Source organism: Lycorma delicatula, chromosome 1 (assembly GCF_047948215.1).
Source record: "Lycorma delicatula isolate Av1 chromosome 1, ASM4794821v1, whole genome shotgun sequence".
Classification (NCBI taxonomy): Eukaryota; Metazoa; Arthropoda; class Insecta; order Hemiptera; family Fulgoridae; genus Lycorma; species Lycorma delicatula.
The window spans coordinates 292013491-292027828 of record NC_134455.1 but is presented as its reverse complement, the minus strand read 5'-3'; the positions used below and the strand labels follow the sequence as shown (position 1 = coordinate 292027828).

Sequence of the window (14338 nt, the reverse complement as noted above, 5' to 3'; positions counted from 1 at the left end):
TATAAACTTTTGAGCTGACGGTAATTTTTGGGTCTGGAGGATGTGAAATGCGAAGATATGTCGATATTTTCCGGAAGTCGAATCATGGTACCCATTACAATAGGTAGCTTTCTTATGAAATCTACCTAAAATTCTACTATAATAAACTAAGGAGATCATTCCAAAATTATCTTTTGGAATTCTTTTTTAAAATGCCAAAGTTAAATTTTTCATTAAAACACATTATTTTGAAATCAAATATTTGTCAGTCCATATGGTAAAAATAGTCAAAAAAACGTTCATTCAATAAGTTAAAAAAATACAAAAAAAAAAACAAAAAAACGAGGAAATAAAATTAATAATAATTCTAAAAACTTCCGTTGAGATAGGAGTTAAGTAAAAACGCTATGCAAATGTTGAAAAAGTTCAACTACTCGTTTTCGTTGCTAAATTATTTTTTGTTTAAATCGAAAATAGAATAAATAAAAAAAATGAATCAATTCATTGGAATAAACTAAATTTCAATTTTTTTCCTCAGTAGAATAATTTTAAAATTTCACAATAAATTTCAGGCAACAATTTTAAAATACACCTTCAATTCGAATAATAATTATTATTAAATATAAAATTTTAAGCTATATAAACATTTTGGGAGATTTTAGAAATATATATTTTCAGATTTCTTTTTATTAGACAGTTATTTCTTTTCTTTTTCAGTTTTTACATTATTCTTTCATAACCTTAGGGACTTAAACATCCGTGAAATAATATTTTGACAGACACAAGTGTAAAGGATACATAAGAAACACACGAAACGCCGGATAGTAGATTGTTTCTCTGGTAAAGTAAACATATATTAAAACATATAGTTTATCGTAGTTGTCATTTCTATTTACAGGAGATAACAGAGAAGTTGTTATTGGTGTTTGAAATTGGTATACAAAAGCGTCTTGTATATTCTGTTCAATTGAATTTTATTGATATCAAAAAAAAATCAAGGAACACATTTTACGCTTAAAATAGACCAGCAAAATTTTTTAGTACTTCTAAAAATCTTATTTTAGCAGCTACTTTAATATGTATGAAACGTTATGTATTCATGCTATGCATAAAAGAATTTTATAAAAGTTTTTTTGATAATACCACTCAAGCTGTCAGAAGTGAAAAGGTATTACTGTATAACAAAACAACTTTCCTACTTCAGCTTTTCTAGATCTTTTAAAATAAAATACGAGTATATATATATATATATATATATCCAGTACATTCTTTACAAATACTACAAAAGGTAATTTCATGAATTTTTACGAATTAAGTTCGGGTCACAATAGGAGAGAAAATAATTTTAGAAAGGAGTACATAGAATCTTTTCTCACTTTTCTTTTACTCTAGTTGATTTTTGAACTTTACTGAAGCTTATTTATTCCATCCTAACCTTTTAAATGGACTTAAAATATTTTATACATTTGTATATCTATAACTGTAATTTTTCTACAGATGGTTTATTCTTAATACCTTATTTTGCACTTTTTCTTTAATAACATGCTTTCTTAACTCGTTCCTATTTTTATTTTACTTCTCAAAATAATCTTTTGAATTATAAAGATAAAGCAGTATTTGGAAATATATATATTCGTACACACGCTTGCTTGTTATCTCTGCAGAAAGCACTAGTAACATCCATTTCCATTTTAATAGTGTATAAAAATTGGACGCTTCTCGGTAAGTGAAAAGTATAAAAATTCAATGAATCTTATCTGTATAGCACTCTTTCCTATTGTTAAATTCTCAATACGGAAAAATGAAGATAACTTTTTTGGAGGATTTAACTAATATTTTGGAGGAATGACGCTGGTTAGGCCTGAATATTACACTCTTCTATTTAAATTAATTTTGTAACAGCATAAAAACCGTTAGGTTTTCATAATAACAAATAAGAAATCAAAGTAGTAGTATAGATTAATATGTTTGCTTTTGGCTGCATTATAACCACAGAATTTGGTGAGTTCACCGATTGAGTGTCAAAATTTTATCGTAATAAAAAATTAAGACATTTTAATTAAAACACAGTTTAAGAAACTTAATTAAAACAGGATTTTCATTAAGTTTCGCGTATTTTATCGTAAGTATCCTGTAAAAAAAATAATTTTGTTATAACCATGAAATTTTGGAGATTTTTACATATAACTGATAATATTTTCTTGCAAAAATGTTTGAAAAAAATTCAATAACTTTCCTTTTCAAAGCCAGGTTTACATTTGATCCTACGGATAATTGATTACTTTTACACAAAAACTAAATCTGTAAGAATTTGGGAATACTTGAAAATTCGGGGAATAAACTCCCAATAAAAAAATAAACTTAGCCAAATTTATTAAAATTAGGCAAGAATTTCCCTTGTTTTATCTCTTTTGCTCAAAATTATGCCATTTGAAATAGATTACTGTACTGTTTAGAATTATCTAAGAAATATGTAAATAAATCATGAGTTTCCAAAATCAAATTTTTATGAATCAGGAGGATATTGACGTTGTTCAAGAACTACATTGGCCCCAGCACAGCAAAGTCCTGGAACTTCATCTTTCCGTTTTTTACCTTTGTAATGGTACATATTTTAATCATGTCACCTATTTGAATTTCTCCCAAATTCAGATAGTCAATTTGAGGCTGATAATCAAAAGCTGATTTGAGACCTAACATATTTATCGAAAATTGAACTCGATTTTGAGTCGATCGTAGAATTTTCTCTTCAAGACTTTAGAACGCTCAGGTGTAGATTCACGTTATTTATAATCATTAATGTTAATGGGTTTAGAAATTCTTTTTTATGTGTGATCTTGCCAACATGGGCATCATGAAATTGTTAAAACCAATGTTTTTATAGTCTTCTGTTTGTCTAGTTAGATGTACTTCACCATTACTTCAAAGACTCCACTATCTCATAAACTCTTTATTGCTTTTTATATTCTACATTCCTTAATTATCTGCTCTACTTATAACTTTTGTCGTTTTTTAGTAGTTTGAATTTCTGTGTTTTTCTTTCAATTTACCCAGAATATTTTAATATATAACTCCACTAGCTTGGTTCTTTTTTTATAAAATCGTGAAACCTAACTAAAACCTTCTCCAAAATTTCAATTTCTGCAAATTTCATCTACAAATTTTTCGTCAGGAAATTTCATGACGAGGGGTTCACGAGATGCGGTGATAAATAAATAATTGGCGTTTCGTTTTTATTTATAAGCTGTACAAGATAGATAAATACCTTAGGAGGTATCTTAGGAGGAGTTTCTATACATTTCCCGTTTGATATCTACGAGTAAAATAATTCAGGAGTAATAAACTGACTAGAAACATTCTAATTCATGAATATTATGTAAGGCCCTTATATTAAACACGTATTAAATAAATAAAATAAACAAGTCATGTACATAGTACACAGTTATCTTAACAACAAAGTCTTGTTATTAAATTTGTTATAAAACTCAACGTTGTAAAAGTTTAGAGTACATTCATAAAAATTTTAGAATGGTTTTTACAAAAACTTATTAAATTGTAGGGCAGTTTTAAGACTGTAATGAATTCGGTCATTCATAATCATAGATAAATTTCAAAATGACAGCATTACTGAAAGATAAACGATGACGAAAAAATATTTAAAAAATTATGTACAAACATTTGAAAATTTATTAAAGAACGATATAAAAGATTTTCCAAAAAAAATCTCCAGGTTATAAAACACGAAAAACAATTAATGTGTTATGAAAAACCCATAAAAAAAATAGTAATAAGTTGGTAATTTTAAGCAATTTAATTTTATTAATCTTACAAGTCACTATTATACAAAACCTAAAACTACAAACAGCTAAATTGCTTTATTGTTAGTTTCGCTTAGATAATTTCATAACTACTTAGCTAAATGTGGATTGTGTGTTTTCTACAAATTCAAGCAGACAACCTCACAGTCACGCTCACACTAGATTAATGACTGTATTTCAACTCAGATGAAGAGTAATATACCTCTCATAAAATGCTTAACTCGTTTCCTCTTACCGTTTTATATTTGCATTATTTCCTTTTCCGATCAAATTAATCGTTCATCACAAATTAAATTGCTAACGTAGACTTTTATTTTACTACTCCAGTTGCCATAAAATACAATACAAACTGGTTTTAGTAAAGTGAAAAACTCTTGTGGATCATTACTTTGAAGATCATTCATCAGTTCTTGTTTCTTACAGTACAAACGTTTGTTACAGTAGAATATATAGTTCACAATGCATCGTGTATGTACATATATATATATATATATATATCTGTGTGTGTAAGTCTTAACGACGTGTAAGAAAAACAGTTTATATAATAATTAAACGTGTGTATTTCTTCACAGATTTCCACCATATTTAAATTTTTACGATAAATTAAATAAATTTTTATGAAAATTTTTCGTATTTATTACCTTGTTACATACACCTAACTTTCAAAACGTTTTAGCTATTTGCAATGAAAAGGTTTACAAATAATCATTACTTTTAGACGTAATAAACTTCAGTAAGTTTTTTGCAGTAGTAATAACAAAAAAAAAACTTACTAATAATTTACACTAAGCGAGCATTTAAATGTATAACAATGAGATCAATAAAATATTTTAAATGTGTTATTTAAAAAAAAACAAAAAAACGGTACAATAATGAAAGTAGAAGAGTGCTAATTTTAATGAAAAAGTAAATATCAATTGGATCAATGATAAAAAGGCAAATGCATTTTTATTTTTATCTGTAATGAAAAGCTGATAAAACAGTTGTAGGACTTTCCCGTCACGCGGCTTTTTTCTAATGTACGACTTACACACGCAACTTAATTTAAAACATATATCATTTTTTTTAAATATAGTATTATTTATTTAATTCAATGATTCTAATTAAAACGCGCACGCATACCGTATTGCATTCGCGCAAGTGTGGTGGTACTAGCGGCCACTTTTTCTTTCTTTTTCCTGTTTAGCCTCCGGTAACTAGCGTTTAGATAATTCTTCAGAGGATGAATGAGGATGATGATATGTATGAGTGTAAATGAACTTGTACATTCTCAGTTCGACCATTCCTGAGATGTGTGGTTAATTGAATATGCATTTATATAATTTAATATGCATTTATTTAATTCTACCGGTCACTTGTGACGTCATAACATAGCAGACGATTACAGAATCTGTACATCAGTGCTACACTAGCGTTCCTTGTGGTGAGAGGGGGTACTAATGACACAATATACTCACCTAGCCACTAGTTTATTTAGAGAATTTTTTGGGGTGGTGGTGGATTTTGTAGTTTTTTTGGAAATATTATTTTTTAATTGTTAACAAATATGTCTAAGAAAAATAAAAACTTAATTAGACGAATACTGGGGGTGACCTTGCTCTACAGCCTTACCCCCTTGAGATTTTAATTTGAAAATTTAATGGCATCAATGCCCTATACACAGAAGTAATTTGTCAAAGTTTGGTCAAAATCAGTCGAATAATTCTGGCGATATAAAAGGTGGTTTAGGTTGCAACACTGAACACATACGTACATACGAACATCCTGGAAATTTCCATCCGGTTTTTTGGGTTCCTTAGGTGTCAAAACGTAAAGATCCGGTGAAAACCGCATATGACCAAAATCGACCGATTACAATACGTTTTCTTCTAAAGCTACAACTCTGCTATAGCGCTACACAGGGAAGTAAAATATTTAGTCAAAAACTTCTCTTTCCAAAATAAATATCCAAAATATTAAAGCAAGTTTATAATTTTTTGTTATTAATAAAATAATGGGTACATTACCAAATATTTACTATAAGAATAAATCGTTATCATTAATATTTAAGTTATTTGTATCCTAGTAAAAATTGAAGCTAAGGATTGATCTCACCTGGAACCCAAATTTATTTCTTTATTTATCAAACGATACAGTTTATAAAGTACGACGAGGAAGAGCAACAATGATGTTATACAACGATTCCAGAGGAAGTTGAGAATCTTTACAAAGACACTGTTTGCATGAAAAAAAAAACAAAACCATCTGGAATTGAGTTATGTCCGCGGGGATATCAAGCGATTCGGTTCATATTACAAACAACTGCTAGGAATTATGTGAAATATCTAGCCCTGAATCTCCAGGACAATAGTGAGCGTGTACGGCGACTCATATACATTGAGGTGCTGAACCTGAGGGAGTCTGAGGGAGTTTCTTGGCCTGGAACGACGTAAATTAAATGATAAGCATCTTCTCTATTCCTGATGTAAATTGGGTTACTGTTTTGCACTTCTTTTCCTTTTTCCTTTAATATTATTTGTTTTATTTTTACCGAATTATGTACTTTTTTATGAAATGAATCTGTTCAACTGGATTTATACAAATGAGCTATTGTCTTATGTATTTATATATTATCTTATATTTATATCTCACATTTGAGTTGTTGTTTAATGTATGTATGTTTTATTGAGGGGATTCATTGGGAAACCCTCATTAAGCGCTAATTTTAATTCTACTTACTTATAATTCCTTCTTGGAAAGTACGATTGTATACAAACAGATTGGAATACCAAAAAAAAATTGTTATCAAACCATTATTTCAGAAAAAGGTGAAGATTTTATCCAGTAATATTCATATTAGCTTATTTGCGATTTTAAAGAATTAAAATGTAAAACTTCACAATATTTTTAGAAAACTTACTTCATGAAAATTCAAAACGTAGAAAACGGTTTCGAAGAATGAAAATTTCCATTATTAAATACAGAAAGACTTTCCTTACAACTCATCTAAAAATCTTTCATACATGAAGGCTGGGTCTGTTTATCCAGTAATGTGTCTTTAATCAGCTCTTTTCCACCAAAAATAGGAATCCCAACCAGGCATTTAATATGAAGGAGTCTACAGTTTAGGATTTCACAGACTAGGTTGTTTTATAACTCTCATTTTAGTGAAGGCTAACAACTATTTACTTCATCCCGTAACTTCATTTAGTACAGAATTCAATTCATCCATTCTTTTGTTATAGATCTTAAGTTGTCCAGCTTTAAAATAAAACCCTTCTACAAACATTTACCGGGATAAGTTATTTTATTAAAATGATCAATGAATTTACTATAGTATTATAGAAAACAAAAGTATCCTGTGTTTGATAAACATTTGGGAAATTTGGGATATTTTGCAGATTTTAAAGTCTGAAAACTTTAATGAATGATTTTTTTTTAACTTTATTCTAACGACGTAATCTATACATAATGAAGATTTAGTATAAAAAAAAAACTAAAGTTGGTATATAAGGCACTTATCTCTTTATACATTACCGTACTTTCTAAAAATGTATAAAAATGAAAAAACCCTAAATAAAGCAGAACCAGTAATAATATTATTTGTCTAAGATTAACAACCTACAAAATGCCACAGACCAAGAATAAACATACAAATATCACTTTAATTTAAAATTAATGATATACCACCTTAAAAATACATTCTGATAGAACAATTACATTGCATTGTTAGTTCAGTTTATTTATTTTTGGATATGTATGAATTAAATTTAAAGTCTTTAATGTTCAATTTATTAATTGGTTTCTAATAAACAAACAATATTATAAATAATAGTTTATTATGATTAATAAAATAATTAATTAATAAATCACAACTTATTATTCAACTAATTACAAATTTATAGTAACAAAAATAACCCAACACTAGAATAAAATATTTTAAACAATTCCAGAAAAAAATTATTTTTTCACTTACTTATGTCTTTGTTTAGCCGAAGACATTTCGATCACGATTTGATCAATCTAGATAAACTGTTTTGCATATTGTTTGAAAATAGTTTTATTTTATTGATTTGCCAAAACTAAACTAGGTCATTCGGATTACGAAGGTAACTTTAAAACTAAAAAAGAAACTTTGAACGTTAATTAGATTCTCATCAAACAATGAGTAATACGATAAAATATCAGTTACACTGGCATAGATAAAATTGCTTCGTATTAAACGCAATTCAGTAAAGAAATTTTGAGGTATTTTTTTTGCCAGAATTACCGGAATGGTTCAGATATTAAAATAAATAATCAATTGATATGCAAATTATTAATAGATATTTTAAAATGAAAAGGTACAAGTTTCAAATTGATACTGTAAATATTTAAAAAAGATTTCTTCACAAGCATTGCACTTACACTAAAATATTGTGCGTGTTGTGAGTATGTGTCAGAGGGAAAAAACTATAATTTCAAAAGAGAATAACCTTGACTTCTTTTGACGAAGAACAGGTATTAAAAGCAATTACTAATTTTTTATGTTTCACACATTTTACATCTGAAGTTATCAAACTAACCTTAGGTTAAAAAAAAAAAACAAAAATAGTGCTGCCACATTTACTAGATTTCTCTGATGAAATGTAGTCAAGTGCTTTTTTAAAACTAACGCATTAATGTATGTGTTAACATTTTAAAAAAATCCCTTTTGGCACGCCGGAAGGCAAAGGTAGATTTAACCAGTGCTAAATATGGTATAAAAAATATTTCCACCTTATAGTTTAGAAAAACTTCAAATTTACTCAACACAACAATGGCAACATGCGCAAAAAGTTTCACATGTATGGCAAATGACAAACCTCATCTTACAATTCCAGAAAAAATTTGTTCATGCCTTGCCGTAAGGGTTAATCATATCAAAAATAGTTTCAAACAAAAGTTTTAGGTAATGTATAGAGAACTAACGACTACTTTAAACCGAGTCGATACTGTTTCTATTAAGGGAGGTATGATTTTTTTTGTCTTCGAAACCTCATTTTTCTCATCCCCTGGGCCAATGATTGATGATAACAAAAAACTTTACTTAGTTAAGTTTTAGGCCCTTATAAAAAAAATAGTAGGAACTTTAAAGGAATTCGATATTTTACTTATTAAGAAAGTTATAGCGTTTTTTGCTTTTTCAGTAATTTTTGTCATCCCTTGCCGTAAGGGTTGTTCATATCAAAAAATGTTTCTGAAAAAAGTTTTAGGTAATGTTTCGAGGACTAAGACCACCTTAAACCGATTGGATACTGTGCCTAATAAGGGAGGTATGATTTCTTGTGTCTTCAAAACCCTATTTTTTCCACCTCTTGGGCCAACGGTTGGTGATATAAAAAAACATTACTCAAATAAGTTTCAGGTCCTTATCTAAAGAATAGTCTGAACTTTAAACGAATTCGATATTTTGTTTTTTTCTAAAATGCCCTCCCCATTTACATCCCATGATCTGATTTTGCTCATTAACGAACTCAGCCGAGGTTTTGGATCGTTATATTTTATGTATCAATTTGAAAGTGATTGGCGTAAAATTACGGCATTTAACGTGTCCACAAGAAAGTGACACTTTTATGTATATATATATATATATGTGTAGTTAGACAGATATAAATGTATATATAAACGTTTGAACTGACAGTGGTTTTGGGAGTCTGGGGGATGTGAAACGCGAATATATGTCATAATTTTCCGGAAGTCGAATCATGGTAGCCATTACAATAGGTATCTTTCTTATGAAATCTAAATATGTACATATTAGTTAAATGTAGAAAAGTTACGTTATTCAGTTTATTAGAATGAAAAGATCTATTAAATAATTACAACCCTGAAAGGGTTTTTAGTTTCCTGATTCCTGGACACGACAATTAGTTTGTTCCATAGAAATATTTTCTATGTTAAAACCTACTGATCAGTTCAGGACGGAAGTCGTTTTTTAAATGATTTGATTACCTTAACGTTTTTTAAATATTTTAATCAAACAATCAATATTAACCTTCTTAAATATATTTAGAAAAAAAAACAAATAGGTTTATTACTATTTACCCCTCGTGTAAATTTTGTTTTAGTATGTGGTTGAAGATTTATTGTTTATACTTTCTTTTTTATTCTCTTTATTTACTTTAATTCCTCTAAATATAAACCATTAAAACTTAACTCTTTACATGAAAAATAAATTTATATATTTTAATTTCTACCTTAATTTATGGAGTGAATTAACAAAGTAAACAAACAGCATGGCATATTTTCTTTACTAAATGCGTGATGGTTGAAAATATTCTAATCGTGGCGTTTTTCTCTAGGGAGGAAAAAAATTCTGCAAAAACTGTCTCTTAATACGTGAAAATTAAGCAAAACGTTTTCCCCGGAAATAAAAAATTGTTATAATTATTTAATATGTAGATAAATTTGAAGTAAAAAGTAAAAATTCTATAATGATCTCGAGGAGATATGACTTCCTTTCATATTTTTTAAATGGTGTGTGTAGAATGAGTTTGAATCTGACCGGTCTAAAAAAATTATATGTTTAGCGAAAAACTGATAAGCTATTAAGGAAAGATGCCACGCTGGAAACGAATTTTTAATTTTATTATACATAAATATATTTAAAACAAAAAAATGTATTAAAATTAGCTACTTGAAAAGTACATGCCCTAATTACAACTAAAATGTGAGTTTCGATTTCTGATAAGATTCAGCATTTTTTAGCGTAAAATTATTGTAATTAAATTTCTAAGTAAGAAAATTATAATCATAATCGGTTATAACCAAATTAAGTGAGAAGGGATGAAATACAAGTTGAAATTAAACGTTTTTTGGTGTTTAAGGTGCATATAAGATGAAGTACAAACAATTGAATTTTATTTTCAACTGACGATCGAATGTATGCGTAAATACAAAAGAAATATATGATAAAGATCAGTACTTGAAATATGAGCTGCATACTGCGGGTCATTAAAATCCGTAGAAGTTACACTTTTACTTGCCGGATTGAAGATGAAGTTTTCGGAAGAAATATGAAGCACTTGAATGAATTTTGAGATTGGAACAAAAAACGTTCAATTAATCCTGGTTATTTAAGGAAGATAAACTGAAAATATAAATTTTAATTCAGTTCAGAAATTTTTTTTAGAAGTTGGTTACGTGAATGTCAATTTAATTGTGTACTATAGTATTGTCAAGACAGAAAAATTGAGTCACTGTAATTTATCATTGTAATTAGTAATAGAAATCAAATATTGTATTAACTATTTCTTAAAAATGTAAAAAAAGTTTCAAGCATATTTAATCTTTTTGGTTTTTTTAAGTATGTCTATAAACAATTTAATTGGAACTTATTATTTCAGACCACTTTTAAAGCCCTGAACAATTTTTAAAAACACATTACTCTCTTCCTTTACTACTGGGAGAGTAATTTTACCATATGTAATATGGGATATTATCCCACAATTTACACTATCCATAATACATGTGTAGCAATGTTTGAATGATGTATTTGTTCCTTTATATCTCTGGAATCGTTGAACAGATTTATCTGAAACAGGAATCAAACGACTAATTTCGATGACTGAAGTGTGTCATTAAAAATTTAAAGCGAGTTCCAATTACTGAAAATGCCTAATAATGCCGAATAAGTAGCTGATACCCTGAATAAGTAGCTGATAAAATATAAATTAAAAAACTATTACATAAATGTTTGAGCTGATAAAATATAACAATAAATATAAAAATTTACGGGTTTTTCCTATTTCTCTTCAACTGCGTATTGGAAAAATTCATGAGGGAATGGAAAAACCAGACCAAAGAACTCAAAATTGGTAAACAAATAAAACTGAATTGTTCAGCCTTCGCGGATGATCTTGAGTTGTTGTCAGAAAGTTGGGAGGAAACCAGAAAACAAATAGAAACCCTAAAAAACTGTTTGAGCAGGGAAAGTTGAAATTCAAATTTACTATGAAAAAAATTGAAATAATGCTCATCACCAAGAATAAATCGAATCACATCATCATTAAAGATCAACGAGTAATAAAAACCTACATAAATTTAATCACCTCGGAGAAATAATATCAAGAAACATAAATGAAAAGCTAACGATCCAAAACAGAGTCAATAAACTCCGTCTTGCACAGAAACTAAGAGCGCCCACTTACAAAAAGTAGTCCCTCTCAGTAAAGAAAAAATTAGACGCTACAACACAGTAACACGTTCAGAAGTAACCTACGCACGTGAAACAGTATTCGATCATACAGGTAAAAACAGAACAGAAGAACTTCAGAAGCGGAATGAAAAATTCTAAGAATAATTATTAACAAGAAACATTTAATAGATGAAAATATCAATTTCTCCCTAATGAAATCGTATATCAAGAGAACAAACCCTTACTGAACATAATGAGGAAAAGAATAAGTGGCCTTCTATAGTCATCTAGCGAGGATAACCAAGAAACTACTAACTACTACTAACCCACCCAAAACAATAAAATAAAAGAGAACTGGCTAAAAGAAATTGAAGGAGACCTTAAAAATTACAAAAGAAAAGATTTTGAACGCCGAAGAAAAAATTATGTTTAAAAACAAGAAAAAAAAATTAAAAATCAAAACTATGAAACAAATAAATTACAGTATCATAGATGGACAGAAATTTCAGAGGTCTAAAAAAATGGGAGAGTATTGGGCGAAGAAGAAAAATTCCCAGAAATGATCTTCACATCATATACTATAATTGCTCCGGCGAGGACCTAAACCTTACAAAAAAATTGAATCTTTAAACAATTTTATTAAATTTATAATAAAATTGTAAATAATTATAAATTATTTATAAAACATTCAAAAATAAAAAAAATATTTGTTGTAAAATAAATTAATAATTGTGGATTGACTATGAATTTCAAATAAAAAAGAAAAAGTTTTCTGACAACCAAACTTTTCGTCTATCTAATATAAGTGATTCTGGGTAAGTGCCAATTAAAAAACAATCGTATTCTTTAAAACTTTTACAAAACACTCCTCGCAGTCACTTCCAGACAAAAAGAAACGTGTGGTTTTCTTCATCTTGTTTCGTAAAAAAATTTTCTTTTTATTCAAATATATAAAATCATAATTTAAGATTAATCTTTGATGAGGTTTTGTTGTGGTCGATTTTTCTTTTGAATTTATTATTTCATTAAAGTTAATTTTACTATTAGAATAATATTTTTTTGTACCCATTTTGCAAATGACAAATTATGTCATAATCACAATTATTAAAATTAACTCTTCCTTTTCCGACTATTCTTCTATACAATATAAGAAAAATACTTTATTTTCATGTATAAATTTTCTGACTCGGAGGACTATCGAAAGTCGATCCGGAAAAACTATTTATAAAAAAGTGTATGTGTGTGTGTGTGTGTGTGTGTGTGTGTGTGTGTGTGTGTGTGTGTGTGTGTGTGTATATATGTTGATCTCTATTTTGCTTAATATTTCAAAAACAATTAGAAAGTTGAAATTGTTTTGATGGTTTCTTTTTATATATAGAGCGTGGTATCTAATGGTTTTGACAAAATTTGAAGGGAAGGTGAGTTGATATGGTGTAAGCGGTGTCATATTTCCATAATAATGGGTAGAAGGGTAATTATTTACTTACCTTTTTGATATTAGTAATTTAAAAAAAAAAATCGCATCCCTTAAATATTTTTTTTTTAATTTCAAAAATCCTGATTGAATTAATTTTATGTTAACTTAATTATTAATTAAATACGTTTTAGGAATAATAATGCTTCTTCGATATTGGTAATATTTGTGAAAACAATGGTTATCAGAAAATCACGATTTCCCTTTAATGTTTGTAATACACGAACTAAAATCACATCTGATTTTGACTAATTCTTTCTTAATTTAATAAGTAACTTCTTGTGAAACAAAATTTATGGTGTTTACTGTCTTAATTTTATGACTATTACAAAAAAAGAGTAACTTATTTATGTTATTAATCATACATTCAACTTTATTAATATAAAAATTTTTAATGTGACATTTTATACCTATATATGAGCCCACCCTCTCTCTCTCTTTCTGTATAGCCTCCGGAACCACTGTAAGGTATTACTTCATATATGTATAAATGTAAATAAAATGTAGACTTGTACAGTCTCAGGTCGACCATTCCTGAAATGTGTGGTTAACTGAAACCCAACCGCCAAAGAAAACCGGTATCCACGATATAGAATTCAAACCCATATAAAAGTACTATGATTTGAATCTTAGAACTCTCAACTTCAAAATCAACTAATATGAGGTTACAAGTTTACCACTAGAGCAACCCTAGCTTCAATAATCTTTCTTAGGATGGGGAGATTGTACCACACAATCCGGTAAGTATTTGCATAACATTTTTGCCGTTATTTTCGAAACCGCTGTAAACTGTAGATAAAAGTAAAATGCTCTTTAAGGATTAAGGTTTAAACATTTTGTAAATAAGAATAATGGGAATGTTTCAAATTTCTTTCATAAGAAAATGGTGTAAAACGTGTATGATCTCGCACTGAAAGTAACAAACAACAA

The 14338-nt window shown here is 28.2% G+C and overlaps 1 protein-coding gene across 1 annotated transcript in view; it reads right to left on the bottom strand.

Annotated features, from left to right (window-relative positions):
• The window catches only part of SK (small conductance calcium-activated potassium channel), a 1178465-nt gene that overhangs the window by 529809 nt on the left and 634318 nt on the right, over nt 1–14338 (bottom strand). The window lies entirely within an intron of this gene.